This window comes from Aotus nancymaae, unplaced genomic scaffold (assembly GCF_030222135.1).
Source record: "Aotus nancymaae isolate 86718 unplaced genomic scaffold, 86718_ANA_hifiasm-v0.15.2.pri h1tg000003l, whole genome shotgun sequence".
Lineage (NCBI taxonomy): Eukaryota > Metazoa > Chordata > Mammalia > Primates > Aotidae > Aotus > Aotus nancymaae.
The window spans coordinates 20,278,825-20,292,860 of NW_026988414.1; the positions used below are offsets into that span (position 1 = coordinate 20,278,825).

At 44.4% G+C, this 14,036-nt stretch overlaps 1 long non-coding RNA gene across 1 annotated transcript in view; it reads left to right on the forward strand.

The window, feature by feature from the left end:
* LOC105708009 (uncharacterized) overlaps positions 1-14,017 on the forward strand; it is a 30,394-nt gene extending 16,377 nt beyond the window's left edge. Inside the window, exons 3-5 of the long non-coding RNA XR_001105224.2 lie at positions 2,837-3,087; positions 5,429-5,546; positions 9,241-14,017. This is a non-coding gene — a long non-coding RNA (uncharacterized LOC105708009). The remainder of the gene's footprint in view (positions 1-2,836; positions 3,088-5,428; positions 5,547-9,240) is intronic.
* The last annotated feature ends 19 nt before the right edge of the window (positions 14,018-14,036 follow it).

Here is a 14,036-nt window from a genome sequence, read left to right on the forward strand (position 1 = left end):
AAAGTCCTCCCACAATGTCTGTGAGCTCCCTGGGCTTGCCTCCTCCTGAGTCCTGCTAGCTATTTTCAAATGTGAGCTCTGTTCTGTTCCAAGATCATTAGGATATTTAGCTCCTTCACCAGTTTCCGCAAGAAAATTGATTCATTCCAATATTCAGTTTTTTTATTTATTTGCTAGTGATTAAGGAATTCATAATGTAACCCAGAACTATTCTCTCTACTCTTAATTTTTTCTTCTAAAATGGGAAGTTCCAAATTGTTTTTTTTTTTATTTCTCTCTCTTAGGAAAAGCAGTTCATTTCCTTCCAGGAAGTTTTAGTATCTGCTGGTACTGATGCCCAGTTTGTATTTTTAAAGTTCCTTCTAGCTGCTAGGTGGTGAAAAGACTGAAAGGAGGCAAGGGGGTAGGCAAAGGGAGCAGTATCAGGTTATTTTAGGAGATGATGGTGGTTTGAACCAGGTAGTGGCAAGGCTGATAAAGACAAGTGCATGAGTAGGAATATTTTGGAGGAAATGCTGTAGTACTTGCTTATCGACTGGATTGTAGGTGAGTGTTGAGGGAGAAGAATCTCAGATAACTTGCAGGTCTCTGGACTTGGGGCTGGAGGTCCCAATTACTAATGGGGAAGGCTAGCGTGAAGTAGGTTTGAGTGGTGTATAGCTAAGTCTTGGTTCGGTTGCCTGTAACAAAACGTCTGCTATACATAGTAGCTTGAACAAGTAAGAGCATCATTTTTTTCTGTAACATCTCAGAACTAATGTTGGGATGCAATGATGTTGTTTCTCAGGGTCCTTCCAACCTTCCACTTTTTCACCTTCAGCTTGTGGACCTCATTATCGTGAGATGGCTGCTCTATCTCCGTGTATGTTCCACGCAGAAAAAAAGAGAGAGGATTGATTCTGCCCACTTTGTAGAAGCTTTCCTAGAGGCCCTATCCAGTAACTTCTGCTCATGCCTCTGGGCAGAATTGTCATGTGATCACTTCTAACAGTAAAGGAGCTTGGCTAACAACTTTTTAGCTGAACATGTTGCTATTCTAAACAACGTTGGGATACTTGCTAGCAAAGAACCAAGAGAGAATGCAGCTAGAATCACCTGTTCCAGATGGAAATCAGTTCAGTTTAAAACATGTTGAGTTTAAGATGCCAAGGGGAAAATGCCCAGGGGAATCTTTTTTTTTTTTTTTTTTTAATTCTTGAGACAGAGTCTCCCTCTGCTCCATCACCCAGACTGAAGTGCAGTGGCATGATCTCAGCTCACTGCAGCCTCAACCCCCACCTCAGCCTCCTGGGCTCAAGTGATCCTCTCACCTCAGCCTCCTGAGTAGCTGGGACTACAGGTGCACCCCACCACACCCAGCTAATTTTTGTTTTTTTTGTAGAGATGAGGTTTTACCATGTTGCCCAGGCTGGACAGGAGGCTCTTGGGCCCATGAATAGTTGGAGCTTGGAAGACATCCTGGGCAGGAGATATAAATTTGGGAGTGTTTGATCTGCTGATGGCCTTTGTCTTTTTACTTGCAGTGAAAGTATTCTAGTTGATTCAGAAGAGGTTGATTATGCAGGAGAAAAGAAATAATCCAAGTAGCCTAGGAAGGTTAGGAAAAATGCAACCCAAGTACATTAACCTTCGGTAGGAGGAGAGAAGCTTCCTCCATTGTCACAGAAAGAAAAGTGAAGATGGGCCAGATGTGGGAGCACACACCTGTAGTCCCAGCTAATCTGGAGACTGAGGCAGGAGAATTGCTTGAACCTGGGAGGCAGAGGTTGCAGTGAGCCAAGATTGTGCCACTGCACTCCAGCCTGGGCAACAGAGTGAGACCCTGTCAAAAGGAAAGAAAGAAAGAAAAAGGAAGGAAGGGAGGGAGGGAAGGAAGAAGGGAGGGATGGAGAAAGCAAGAAAGAGAGAAAGAAAAAGAGAGGGAGAGAAGATGGGTGAATATGCAGAGAAGTCTGTAGTAGTCTTGGCTATAAAAAGACAAAGTCTCTGCTCTAATGTCTTTTAATCTCTCAGTGAAGCATCAGTTAAGAATAGTTGAGGGGTGAGGCTTAAGAACTGTGTGAAAGGATAAAATTGTCATCAAGTTTTGTGAGTAAGCAAATTTACTGGAGAATCTCTGGGGTTGCTGGGCAGTGTCTCATGTGCCTCTGTGTTGTTTGTGATCATTAGGGGAAAACCAGTCAGTCTAGTTAAATGCTTTTCTCCAACAATGTTCAAGGGCTTATGGAAAGGTGTGGAAAAGTTAGTGGTTGCTTTTATTCGGGGTTAGGGTTATGCCAGGCGTGACTGATGGAGAAAGAAAAAAGCAAGGAAGGCAAAAGCATTTGCCAGGGAGTGATTATAACAAAGCACCTTGGAATCTTCTTTTTTTGAGACAAGGTCTCTCTGTCACCCAGGCTGGAGTGCAGTGGTGTGATTATAGCTCACTGCAGCGTCAACTTTCCCAGGCCCAAATGATCCTCCCACCTCAGTCCCCCAATTAGCTGCAACCACAGGCATGCACCACCATACCTGGCTAACTTTTTTAAAAATTTTTTCATGGAGATGGAGTTTCACCGCATTGCTCATGCTGGTTTCAAACTCCTGGCCTTAAGCCATCCGCCACCTCAACCTTCCGAAGTACTTGGATTACAGGTATGAGCCACCGCACCTGGCTGGAATCCCATCTGAACTAAATTGAACTGAAATGTATGCCCACTCTGATAATAGTGATAAAAAGCCAGAAAACCGGAACCAAGGGAAAAAGAACACAGAAATAAAAGACTCAGAAACTGTTTAAGTTGAGCTTTATGCTGTGTCAACTCAGCCAACTCATACCTGGTTCCTTTCCTGGCAGGAAGCTTTTCACAAGGCCTGGCAAGTGTGGTGAACGAATTAGCAAACCCCAGCATTGCATTTCAGTGCCAGCCAGAACAAGCATGCCCAGAACTGTCCAGGCAGAGCTCTCGGCCTCAGCTTTGGGGACCCAACCAGGAGATGTTTCTTCTTTCCAGCCTTCCAGAAAGATCAAAGACTATGGACCACTCACTTCCTGACTCACATTTTCCTGGCCAAAAGCTTCTAGCTGGGCAGGTAGTACTCTGGCAGGTAAATGGATGTTTGTTGTCAAACCCCAACCTCATACAAAGAGAATCTAGGGGAGCCAGTGTGGGGCTGGTGGGGTACACGTGGAAGGAGATGTTCTGATGTCTGTGTGGAGGTAAGGAGATGGCAAGCTGGGAGTGGTGGTGCAGACAGGTCAGCACTGGGGCGATGATAACCTGGAAAGAGATCATGAGATAGCAAGCACAGCCCTTCGCACACATTGTGTGGTCTCAGAATGCCAGGCAGGAGTTGAGGCTGGGAGAAACTTCCAGGATGATGGAGTGCAGTCCCAGGAAGGACCTCAGTGATGTGTGCAGAGTGGGGCATTAGGGAATACAAGGTCATTTCAATTACACATAGGTACACACATATTCACCCTCACACCTAGATCACCACTAACAACCCAGATCCCTGGGTTCCCTGCTGCTGTGGTCTAAATGTTTGTGTTCCCTCAAAATTCATATGTTGAAATTCTAGCCCCAAAATAATGGTGTTAGGAGGCAGGGGGCCTTTGGGAAGTGATTAAATCATGAGGGTGAAGACTGAATGAGTGGAATTTGTGCCTTTATAAAAGAGACCGTAGCCTGGGTGCAGTGGCTCACACCTGTAATCTCAGCACTTTGGGAGGCCAGGGTGGGTGGATCACCTTGAGGTCAGGAGTTCAAGACCAGCCTGACCAACATGGCGGAACCCCGTCTCTACTAAAAATACAAAAATTAGTCAAGCATGGTGGTGTGTGCCTGTAATCTCAGCTACTCAGGAGGCTGAAGCAGGAGAATCACTTGAACCTGGGAGGCAAAGGTTGCAGTGAGCTGAGATGGCACCACTGCACTCCAGCCTGGGTGACAGAGTAAGACTCTGTCTCAAAAAAAAAAAAAAAAAAAGAGGCCTTGAAAAGACCCCCTCACCACTTCCACCATGCGGGGTCATAGAAGACACCTATGAGAAAGTGGGCCATCACCAGACACCATTTCCCAGCACCTTGATCTTGGACTTCCCAGCCTCCACAACTATGAAAAATAAATATTTGTTGTTTATAAGCCACCCAGTTGATAGTATTTGGTTACCAGCTTACTTAGCTTACACAAACTAAGACACCTACATAGAAAGCATTAATACAGTGCTTCCCAAACAGTAGTGTGCTAAATCACCCCTGGGTCTTGTTTAAAATATAGATTCTAAATCAATAGGTCAGAAGTGGGATCTGGGGTTCTACACTTCTAACAAGCTCTCAGCTGATGCTGATGCTGCTAGTCCAGGGACCACCTTTGAGGAGCAAGGCTGTAATCACTTAAGAGTCATTCATTCCCACAACAATTCCTCTATGTCCTGGGGCTACCATTGAATTGCCATGAGTTCAGCTTCTCCTGAATAACATTCTCCAGTTGTTTATTCTGAGACCCTGTGTATGGAATGGGGCCTCATTGAACATAGGGTAGATATACTGGGGTCCAAAGACTCTTGGACTAACAACTTCCATCACTTTGAAGTTACTGAAGAAACTGTCTTCCAGCTTTAGTCTTGAACATATGTAGATCATGGTAGTAGAACCAGGCGGTGCCTACCACTTGGATTTTTTTCTCTGGAGCAGGTGCCAGTTTACATACTTCCTTTTTTAAAAATAATTTAAAAAAAGACGGAGTCTTGCTCTGTTGCCCAGGCTGGAGTGCAGTGGTGCCATCTTGGCTCGCCACAACCTCCACCTCCCAGGTTCAAGCGATTCTCTTGCCTCAGCCTCCCGAGTAGCTGAGACTACAGGCACATGCCACCATGCCTGGGCTAATTTTTGTATTTTTAGTAGAGACCAGGTTTCACTATGTTGGCCAGGCTGGTCTTGAACACCTGACTATGTGATTCACCCACCTCAGCCTCCCAAGGTGCTGGGATTACAGGCATGAGCCACCATGCCTGGCCTTACATACTTCTTATAATAGGTTTGCCCCTCCAGGGGTTTTCCTGGATGTCCTTGGTAGCTTATATTTCTCTTAGGAGCAACTCACCTATCATGATGTCAGTGGTACTGCATGGACTGAGGAAGTAATGGGATAAACTATAGTTGCTACGAAATGGGGTGTTCTGGAAGAAGATGCTGGGAGTTGTGGACAGCATGCTGGGTGATGAGGACAGGAACCAATGGAGATATTGGAGGAGGTATAGATATGCAAGTTATCTTCAAACTCTTGTGGTCACTGATTAGTTGGGGTGATAGCCATTAAAGTACCATCCAAACCAGGAGATAAGCTGGGGACCATAGTGGCACTGGGGAGAGACTGGATGGTACATGACTGTATAATAAGACAGATTTGTTTGTTTGTTTGTTTGTTTGTTTGTTTGTTTGAGACAGGGTCTCACACTATCACCCAGACTGGAGTGCAGTGGTAAGATCATGGCTAACTGCAGCCTCAACCTCCCAGACTTAAGCAACCCTCCTGCCTCAGCCTCCTAAATAGCTGGAACTACAGGTATGCACCACCATGGCTGGCTACTTTTTGTATTTTTTTGTAGAGATGTGATTCCATCATGCTGCCCAGGCTAGTCTCAAACTCCTGGATTCAAGTGATCCCCCTGCCTCAGCCTCCCAAAGTGCTGGGATTATAGGGATGAGCCACTGTGTCCAACCCCCTTTTTCTTTGTTTTTTTGGGGGCTTTTTTGTTTTGTTTTTGAGACAGAGTCTCATTCTCTCACCCAGGAGTGCAGTGGTGCAATCTTGGCTCACTGCAACCTCTGCCTCCCAGGTTCAAGCGATTCTCCTGCCTCAGTCTCCCAAGTAGCTGGGATAACAGGCGTGCATGGCCACGCCCGGCTAATTTTTGCATTTTTAGTAGATGGGGTTATGCCATATTGGCCAGGCTGGTCTCGAACTTCTGACCTCAGGGATCCACCTGCCTTGGACTCCCAAAGTGTTGGAATTACAGGCGTAAGCCACCATGCCCAGCCAGAAATATTATTCTTTTGATTTTTTTTCAACCATTGAAAATGTAAAAATCACACAACTAAAACAACAGAATCGAAAGACAACATATGGAATGGGGGGAAATATATACAAATCATTTATCTAATAATGGGTTAATATCCAGGCTATATAAAGAACTATAATCAACAACAACAACAAAAATAACCCAGTTTAAAAACTGACAAAAGACTTGAATAGACATTTCTCCAGAGAAAATATGCAAATGGCAAACAAGCATAAAAAGATGCTTAACATCACTATCATCACAGAAATGAAAATCAAAACTACAATGAGCTATCCCCTTATACCCATTAAGATGGCCACTCTTGGAAAATAATTAATGTTGGCAAGGATGTGGAAAAATTGGAATCCCTAGGCATTGTTGGTGGGAATGTAAAATGGTGCAGCTGCTATGGAAAAAACAGAATAGATGCTCCTTAAAAGATTAAAAATAGAACTACCATATAAGCCAGCAATCCCACTTCTGGATATATAGCTAAAAGAATTGAAAGCAGAATCTCAAAGAGATCTTTTTTTCTTTTTTTTTTTTTGAGACGTAGTTTTGCTGTTACCCAGGCTGGAGTGCAATGGTGCGATCTCGGCTCACCGCAACCTCCGCCTCCTGGGTTCAGGCAATTCTCCTGCCTCAGCCTCCTGAGTAACTGGGATTACAGGTATGCGCCACCATGCCCAGCTAATTTTTTGTATTTTTAGTAGAGACGGGGTTTCACCATGTTGACCATCGAGGATGGTCTCGATCTCTTGACCTCGTGATCCACCCGCCTCGGCCTCCCAAAGTGCTGGGATTACAGGTGTGAGCCACTGTGCCCGGCTCAAAGAGATATTTATATACCCTTGTTCATTGCAGCATTATATACAATAGCCAAGTGGTAGAAGCAACTTAAATGTCCATAAACAAATAAACAGATAAAGAAAATATGGTACATGCATGCAAGGAAATATTCAGTCTTTAGAATGGTAATCTTGTCAAATGCTATCATTTGAGTGAATCTTGAGGACATGATGCTAAGTGAAATAAGACAGTCATAGAAGGACAAATACTGTACAATTCCCCTTATAGGAGGCATGTAAAGTAGTCAAACTCAGAAACAAAGAACTGTGGTTGCCAGGGGCTGGAGGGAGGTGGAAGTGAGCAGTTGTTCAATGGGTATAGAATTTCGGTCATGCAAGATTAAAACGTTCTAGAGATATGTTGCACAAATGTGTGAATATTGTTAACACTACTGAACTGCACACATGGTTAACATGATAAATTTTATGTTTTGTTTTTTACTGTAATATTTAAAAAATGTAAAGACCATTACCTGGCAGGCTGTATAAAAATAGGCAGCAGGCTGGATTTGGCCAGTTTGCAAACTCCTGATCTAATCTTTAGTTCACATTCAAATTTTACCAGTTGTTTCAGTCATGATCTTTATAATTATCCACCCCCCCGCTCCCAGCCATGTAATTCAGGTCCATCTTGTTGTCATATCTCTTTAACAGTTCCTCAATCTTTCTTTGACTCCATGACCTTGACACTTTTGAAACTTACAAACTAGCTATTTTGTAGAAGTTCCCCCAGTTTGAGTTTGTCTGCTGTTTCCTCATGATAAAATCCAGATTATGTATTTCAGTCAGGAACTAACAGAATTGACATTGTGTTCTTCTCAAGGCAAATATGAGAAAGCACAAGATAATATTTGTTTGTCTCATTACTGATAATACTGACTTTGACCTCTCATCTCTCAGGTTTTTCCACTGTAAAGTTACCTTTTTCCCCTTTAGTAAATCATTTGTGAAGATGCATTTAGAACATGTAAATACTCTGGCTCAAGTGATTCTCGTGCCTCAGCTTTCAGAGTAGTGGGACTATAGGTGTGTGCCATCATGCCAGGCTAATTTTTGTATTTTTAGAAGAGATGGGGTTTCATCATGTTGGCCAGGCTGTTCCTGGACTCCTGGCCTTAAGTGATCCACCCACCTTGGCCTTCCACAGTGCTGGGATTACAGGCGTGAGCCACAGAAGCCCTTGTTAAACTTTCACCTTCTTCCTAAGTCAATTATTAATAAATGGTTTCAAAACTGTGAGATTCTATCATTCCCTCTATATTTATTAATTGTACATTCTACTGTCAGAAATACATATATATATATAAATATATATTTTTTTTGGCGGGGGGGACAGGGTCTCTCTCACTATGTCACCCAGGCTGAAGTGCAGTGGTGCAATCTCAGCTCATTGCAACCTCCACCTCTCAGGCTCAAGTGATTCTCGTGCCTCAGCTTTCAGAGTAGTGGGACTATAGGTTTGTCGCATCATGCCAGGCTAATTTTTGTATTTTTAGAAGAGATGGGGTTTCATCATGTTGGCCAGGCTGTTCTTGGACTCCTGGCCTTAAGTGATCCACCCACCTTGGCCTTCCACAGTGCTGGGAATACAGGCGTGAGCCACGGAAGCCCTCCTTTTCTTATCTCTGTGTGTACGAACTCTTGGTAACTTACTTTAGGGGTGATAAAATCTGTTAATCCATTAACATATTTTCTGTTATTGATTGATTGATTTTTGCCTTAAACTTTTAAGGGTTAACCATTAACATGTTTTATTTTGTATTTATTTATTTTTTGTGACAGAGTCTCGCTCTGTCTCCCCGGGCTGGAGTGCAGTAGCACAATCTCAGCTCACTGCAACCTCTGCTTCCTGGGTTCAAGTGATTCCCCTGTCTCAGCCTCCTGAATAGCTGGGATTACAGGCATGTACCACCACGCAGGACTAATTTTTTGTATTTTAGTAGAGACGGGGTTTCACCATGTTGGCCAGGATGGTCATTATCTCCTGACCTTGTGATCCGCCTGCCGCAGCCTCCCAAAGTGCTGGGATTACAGGCATGAGCCACCCTGCTGGCCCCATTAACATGTTAATTGCTATTGTTAATTGTAGGGTGCTACAGTAATAAAATGCTAATTTTATTGCTGGTTTTCATGTGCAGATTGTCTTGGATTTGGCCAACGGAAGCTCCTTTAAGGTTGTTTCTGTGTTCCTTTTGACACATCCCTACTCTTTTGTGTTTCCATCGTATTTTGCACTTTCTTATGTACTGATGCAAAAAGACATTTCAGGGTTTTTTTGTACTTTTGTTGCAACTTTCATTGTACCCGTTGTTTCAATCATGATCTTTATAATTATCCACCCCTCTCCCAGCCATGTAATTCAGGTTCATCTCAGCCATCCATCAAGAGTCCCAGCCCAGCCATCCATCAAGAGGCAGAAAGAAGCCCCGCCCCAGAATTACAGCAGAGGTTAGCCAAGTGGAGACAGGAGGGTAGAAGGAGAGGCTAGAAGGGGAAGCTAGGATGAGAAGACGACATTCCAAGACGTGCAGCATGTTTGCATGTCAGAAATGACATCGCTGATAGGGGTTTACAGAAATCTCATTAGTAACCTTCCCTAAGTTTGTTCTTACCTACAAAAGGAATCTATCTCACCTATACTGGAAGGCTGAATGGAACAGAGAAAAGTGTAGGGTTTTGGCGTGGACTAACTCAAGATTCAAATCTCAACCCTGCTACTGACTAGCTATGTGATCTTGTCGACGTTGTTTTACCTCTCAGAAGTTCAGTTTCCTGAGGCTACCAAGGAAGATGATGGTTATATGTGCTTCTGAAACCGCCCCTATAAACTTTATAAAATTAGGCCGGGCTCCCAGCACTTTGGGAGGCTGAAGCGGGCAGATCACCTGAGGTCGAGAGTTCAAGACCAACCTGACCAACATGGAGAAACCCCATCTCTACTACAACTACAAAAATTGGCCAGGTGTGGTGGCATGTGCCTGTAATCCCGGCTACTTGGGAGGCTGAGGTGGGAGAATCGCCTGGACCCAGGAGGCGGAGGTTGCGGTGAGCCAAGATCGCCCCACTACACTCCAGCCTGGGCAACAAAAGCGAGACTCATTCTCAAAAAAAAAAAAAAAAAAATTATCTGAACATTGTGGCATGTGCCTGTAATCCCAGCTACTTGGGAGGCTGAGATAGGAGAATTGCTTGAATCCAGGAGGTAGAGGTTGCAGTGAGCCAAGATTGTGCCACTGCACTCCAGCCTGGGAGACAGAGCAAGACTCTGTCTCAAAAAATAAATAAAATTAATCAGGGAAGAAGGGAGCGAGGGATAAATAAAAATAAACCAAGCTGGTAGCATGTTCAGCATTCATCATTAAGTCAGCACACTCTCCAATCTACTTCCTCGCAGTTTGGTGCTTATTGTCCTAGAATCACTAGACACAGTTACAAGATTATAGTTCCCCTTAACTGCTCTATAAATAACTGGAACAGAATGAAACGTTAAATTTTCACTTTGAGATATTCCTTCAGGTTCTGCATACAGATGAAACTACTGATATCAGCTGAAGGACCCCACTGATGCAGCTGACCTGAAGGACTCCTGGAGGAGCTACCTCACCAAAAAATACAGTTTCCACTTTGGGATGATTTTATCCTCCTTGCCCCGACCAACCAGCAACCCCAATTTTCTAGCCCCCTCACTCTCCGCAGGCCAGAACTCCTTGGGAGATGGATTTGAGGGTTTCCTTCCATTTCCTTGCTGGGTGCCCTGCAGTCGTTAAACTCTGTCTTTGCTGCATCCCTGCTGTTTTAGTGTAATTGTCTATTACTATGCAGTGGGCATACGAACCTGTTGTTCCTATAACATAATTCTTCCTGGGTCATCATGAGGACTAGAAATACTGGATACCAAGGGCTACTCTAGTGCAGGGTTGCATTTCCTATGTGCTGTGCAGAGAGGATAATCAATCTCTCACCAAGCACAGTGTCCCACGTGTATTCAGGAATTCTTGCAATTAAGAGAAAAATATTACGTTTGTTGTTATAATTATTTCTTAAGCATTATCTCACCAGACCAATGAAATGGATGTTGTAGAGAGGAAAGTGGGGGACAAGTCTGTCTGTTTATTTTTGAAACAGAGTCTCGCTCTGTAGTCCAAGCTGAAGTGCAGTGGTGCGATCTCAGCCCACTACAACCTCCACCTTGCAGGTTCGAGCAATTCTCCAGCCTCAGCCTCCCAAGTAGCTGGAATTACAGGTGTGCACCACCATGCCTGACTAACTTATGTATTTTTTGTAGAGATGGGGTTTCAGCATGTTGGCCAGGCTGGTCTCAAACTCCTCACCTCAGATGATTCACCCACCTTGGCCTCCCAAAGTGCTGGGATTATAGGCATGAGCCACCACGCCTAAGTCTGTCTGTTTTAAAAGTACAGAAAAACATCCAAAAGAAATTCCCACCAAACAGGTAACAATGACTTTTGCTTTTTACATTGTACACATCTATATTGTCTGAATTATTTGATAAAAAACATTTTTAAATTACTTGTTTGTTATTACTTTATTGTTTTAAGTGAACTCTTCCCTCATGGTTAGATCAGAGTTCATTGAAACCTAAGATCAGAGAACTGAATTGAACAACATTTTGTCTCAGAGTAAAGCAAAGGAAAATCCTTTTCCTTGATCCTTAATTCTATACTCTAAATCTGTTTGTGATTATGTAACAGCCGTGATTTAACTTACTCACCATGACTTGACAAACTGCAGTCTTCAAGACTGACTGAGTCATGATGATTGGGAAAGAGATCTTTTTTGACCTGGTGCAGCCAAATCTTATCCATACCTTCAATTTAATGACAAGTGGGTGAGTTTGTGAGCCATTCTGTGCTCCTGGCACTTTTTTCTGTTATTCTTAATTTGGAAAGACTTTTTAGGCCTGCAATTTTATTAACTCTTCTAATATCCAAAAGAAACAGTGATTCTGTAACAAGATGTCTTAAAAGAAAAAGAGAAACAATGAGATAGTAACACAGTACCGTTTCTATAAAAGTATATGCCCACAGTGTACATTATGAAAGAACATGTTAAAAAAAAAACCGTATGCACATCAAACATATCACAATAGTTACCTATAGTAGGAGGAGAAAAAGCAGGGAATGGAGGTTTCTGTTTGTTTGTTTGCTTTTTGTTTTTCGAGACAGGATATCACTTAGACACCCAGGCTAGAGTGCAGTGGCATGATCACAGCTCACTGCAGCCTCCACCTCCCAGATTCAAGCTATGTTGCCCAGGTAGATCTTGAATGCTTGGCCTCAAGTGATCCTTCTGTCTCGGCCTCCCAGAGTGCTAGGATTACAGGCATGAGCCACAGCACTCAGCCTGGGAATCAATTTTTTTGTTGCTGTTGTTGTTATATAAATTAATGAAAGAGAGAGAGAGTGAGAAAGAAAGAATTTGGCAGAACAGCGGGGTTAAAGTGCTATAAACTCTGATGACTAGGAAGAATTCAACTCTCAGCGTTGTGAGTTTTTTTTGGTTTGTTTCTGTTTTTTGTTTTTGGCAGTCTCGCTCTATCGCCAGGCTGGAGTACAGTGGCACATTCTTGGCTCACTGCAACCTCCATCTCCCAGGTTCAAGTGATTCTCCTGCCTCAGCCTCCCAAGTAGCTGGAACTACAGGCACATGCCACCACACCCAGCTAATTTTTGTATTTTTAGTAGAGACGGGGTTTCACCATGTTGGCCAGGATGGTCTTGATCTCTTGACCTTGTGATCCTCCCTCCTTGGCCTCCCAAAGTGCTGGAGCATTGTGTTTTTAGGGTCCATCCAAGTTGCTTTATGTACATCAAACCCAGTGCTTCTGATTGCTTCATATATCCTGTGGTGTGCATCCGCCACACTTGATCCACCTGCTCTGTTATGGGCTGAACTGTGTCTTCCCCAATTTCTTGTGTTAAAGTCTCCAACTCCCAGTACTCAGAATGTAACTGTGTTTGGAGATAGGACCTTTAAAGTGGTAATTAAGGTTAAATGAGGCCGTAATAGTGAGCCCTAATCCATTTGACAGTATTTGAAGACAGGGCCTTCAAAGGCGTGATTAAGTTAAACTGAGGCTTACAAGTGGGGCTCTCATCCAATGTGACTGGTATCCTTACAAGGAGAGACATTGAGCCGGGTGTGGTGGTGGGCCTGTAATCCCAGCTTCTAAGGAGGCTGAAGGAGGATCACCTGAACTCAGGAGTTTGAGGCTGCAATAAGCTATGATTCCCACTACTGCACTCCAACCTGGGTGACAGAGCGAGACCTCAAAATAATTAAAATTAAGATAAACAAATAAAAGACATTGAATCTTCATAATGACTGGGAGTTAGGCATTGTTCTTATTCCCATCTTGCGGATGGCTGAACTGAGTGAGGCAAGGAGAAAGTAAATAAGTCTCTGAAAGCTACACCACTAGTAAGTGGCCGGTGCAGCCTTCGAACCTGCAACCGTCTAATACCAACAACTTGGTTCACCTTCAACTCCCGTCTTAGACCACCTCTCCTTGAAGAGGCGGGTCAAGGGCTGATGTTTGCTAGGGTGTGATGGGTGGGGCACCTCAGTGGCAAGACTGCTCACTCCTACCTGGGGGAGTCTGGGAAGGGCTCATAGAGGTCTTGAATTGACTCATGGAAGGTGAGTAGGTGTTCAACAGGCGGACTGGGGACAGACGGGCAGGGGGTCTGCACCCCAGCCCTGGGCGAAAGCTTGCATTGCGCACAAACAGCCGGGCTGACGGGGAACCCAGGGATGGGAGCCAGCACCGGGAGCTGATTCTGGATGCGGCCGCCCCAGGCCCTGCCTTTGGTTTCCTCTGGCCTGCGCGGCAGATGCCAAGGCTGGTTCCCCCGCAGGGCATATTTCCGCAGGGCTCCAAATTAGGACAGCAGGCGCAGGTCCAGTGTCACCTGGACAAAGCTCGGTTAGCGGTTTTACTATCAGAAGTCCCCAACCCCCCAACACACACAAACACACACGTGCACACACACGCGCACGCGCACGCGCACACATACACACACGGACACACACATGCACATAGGCACACACAGACACGCACACACACAAACGCACACGGATTTCCAGGACCCCGGTTTTCCTCCTGTGACCTCGGGGCCAGGCTCT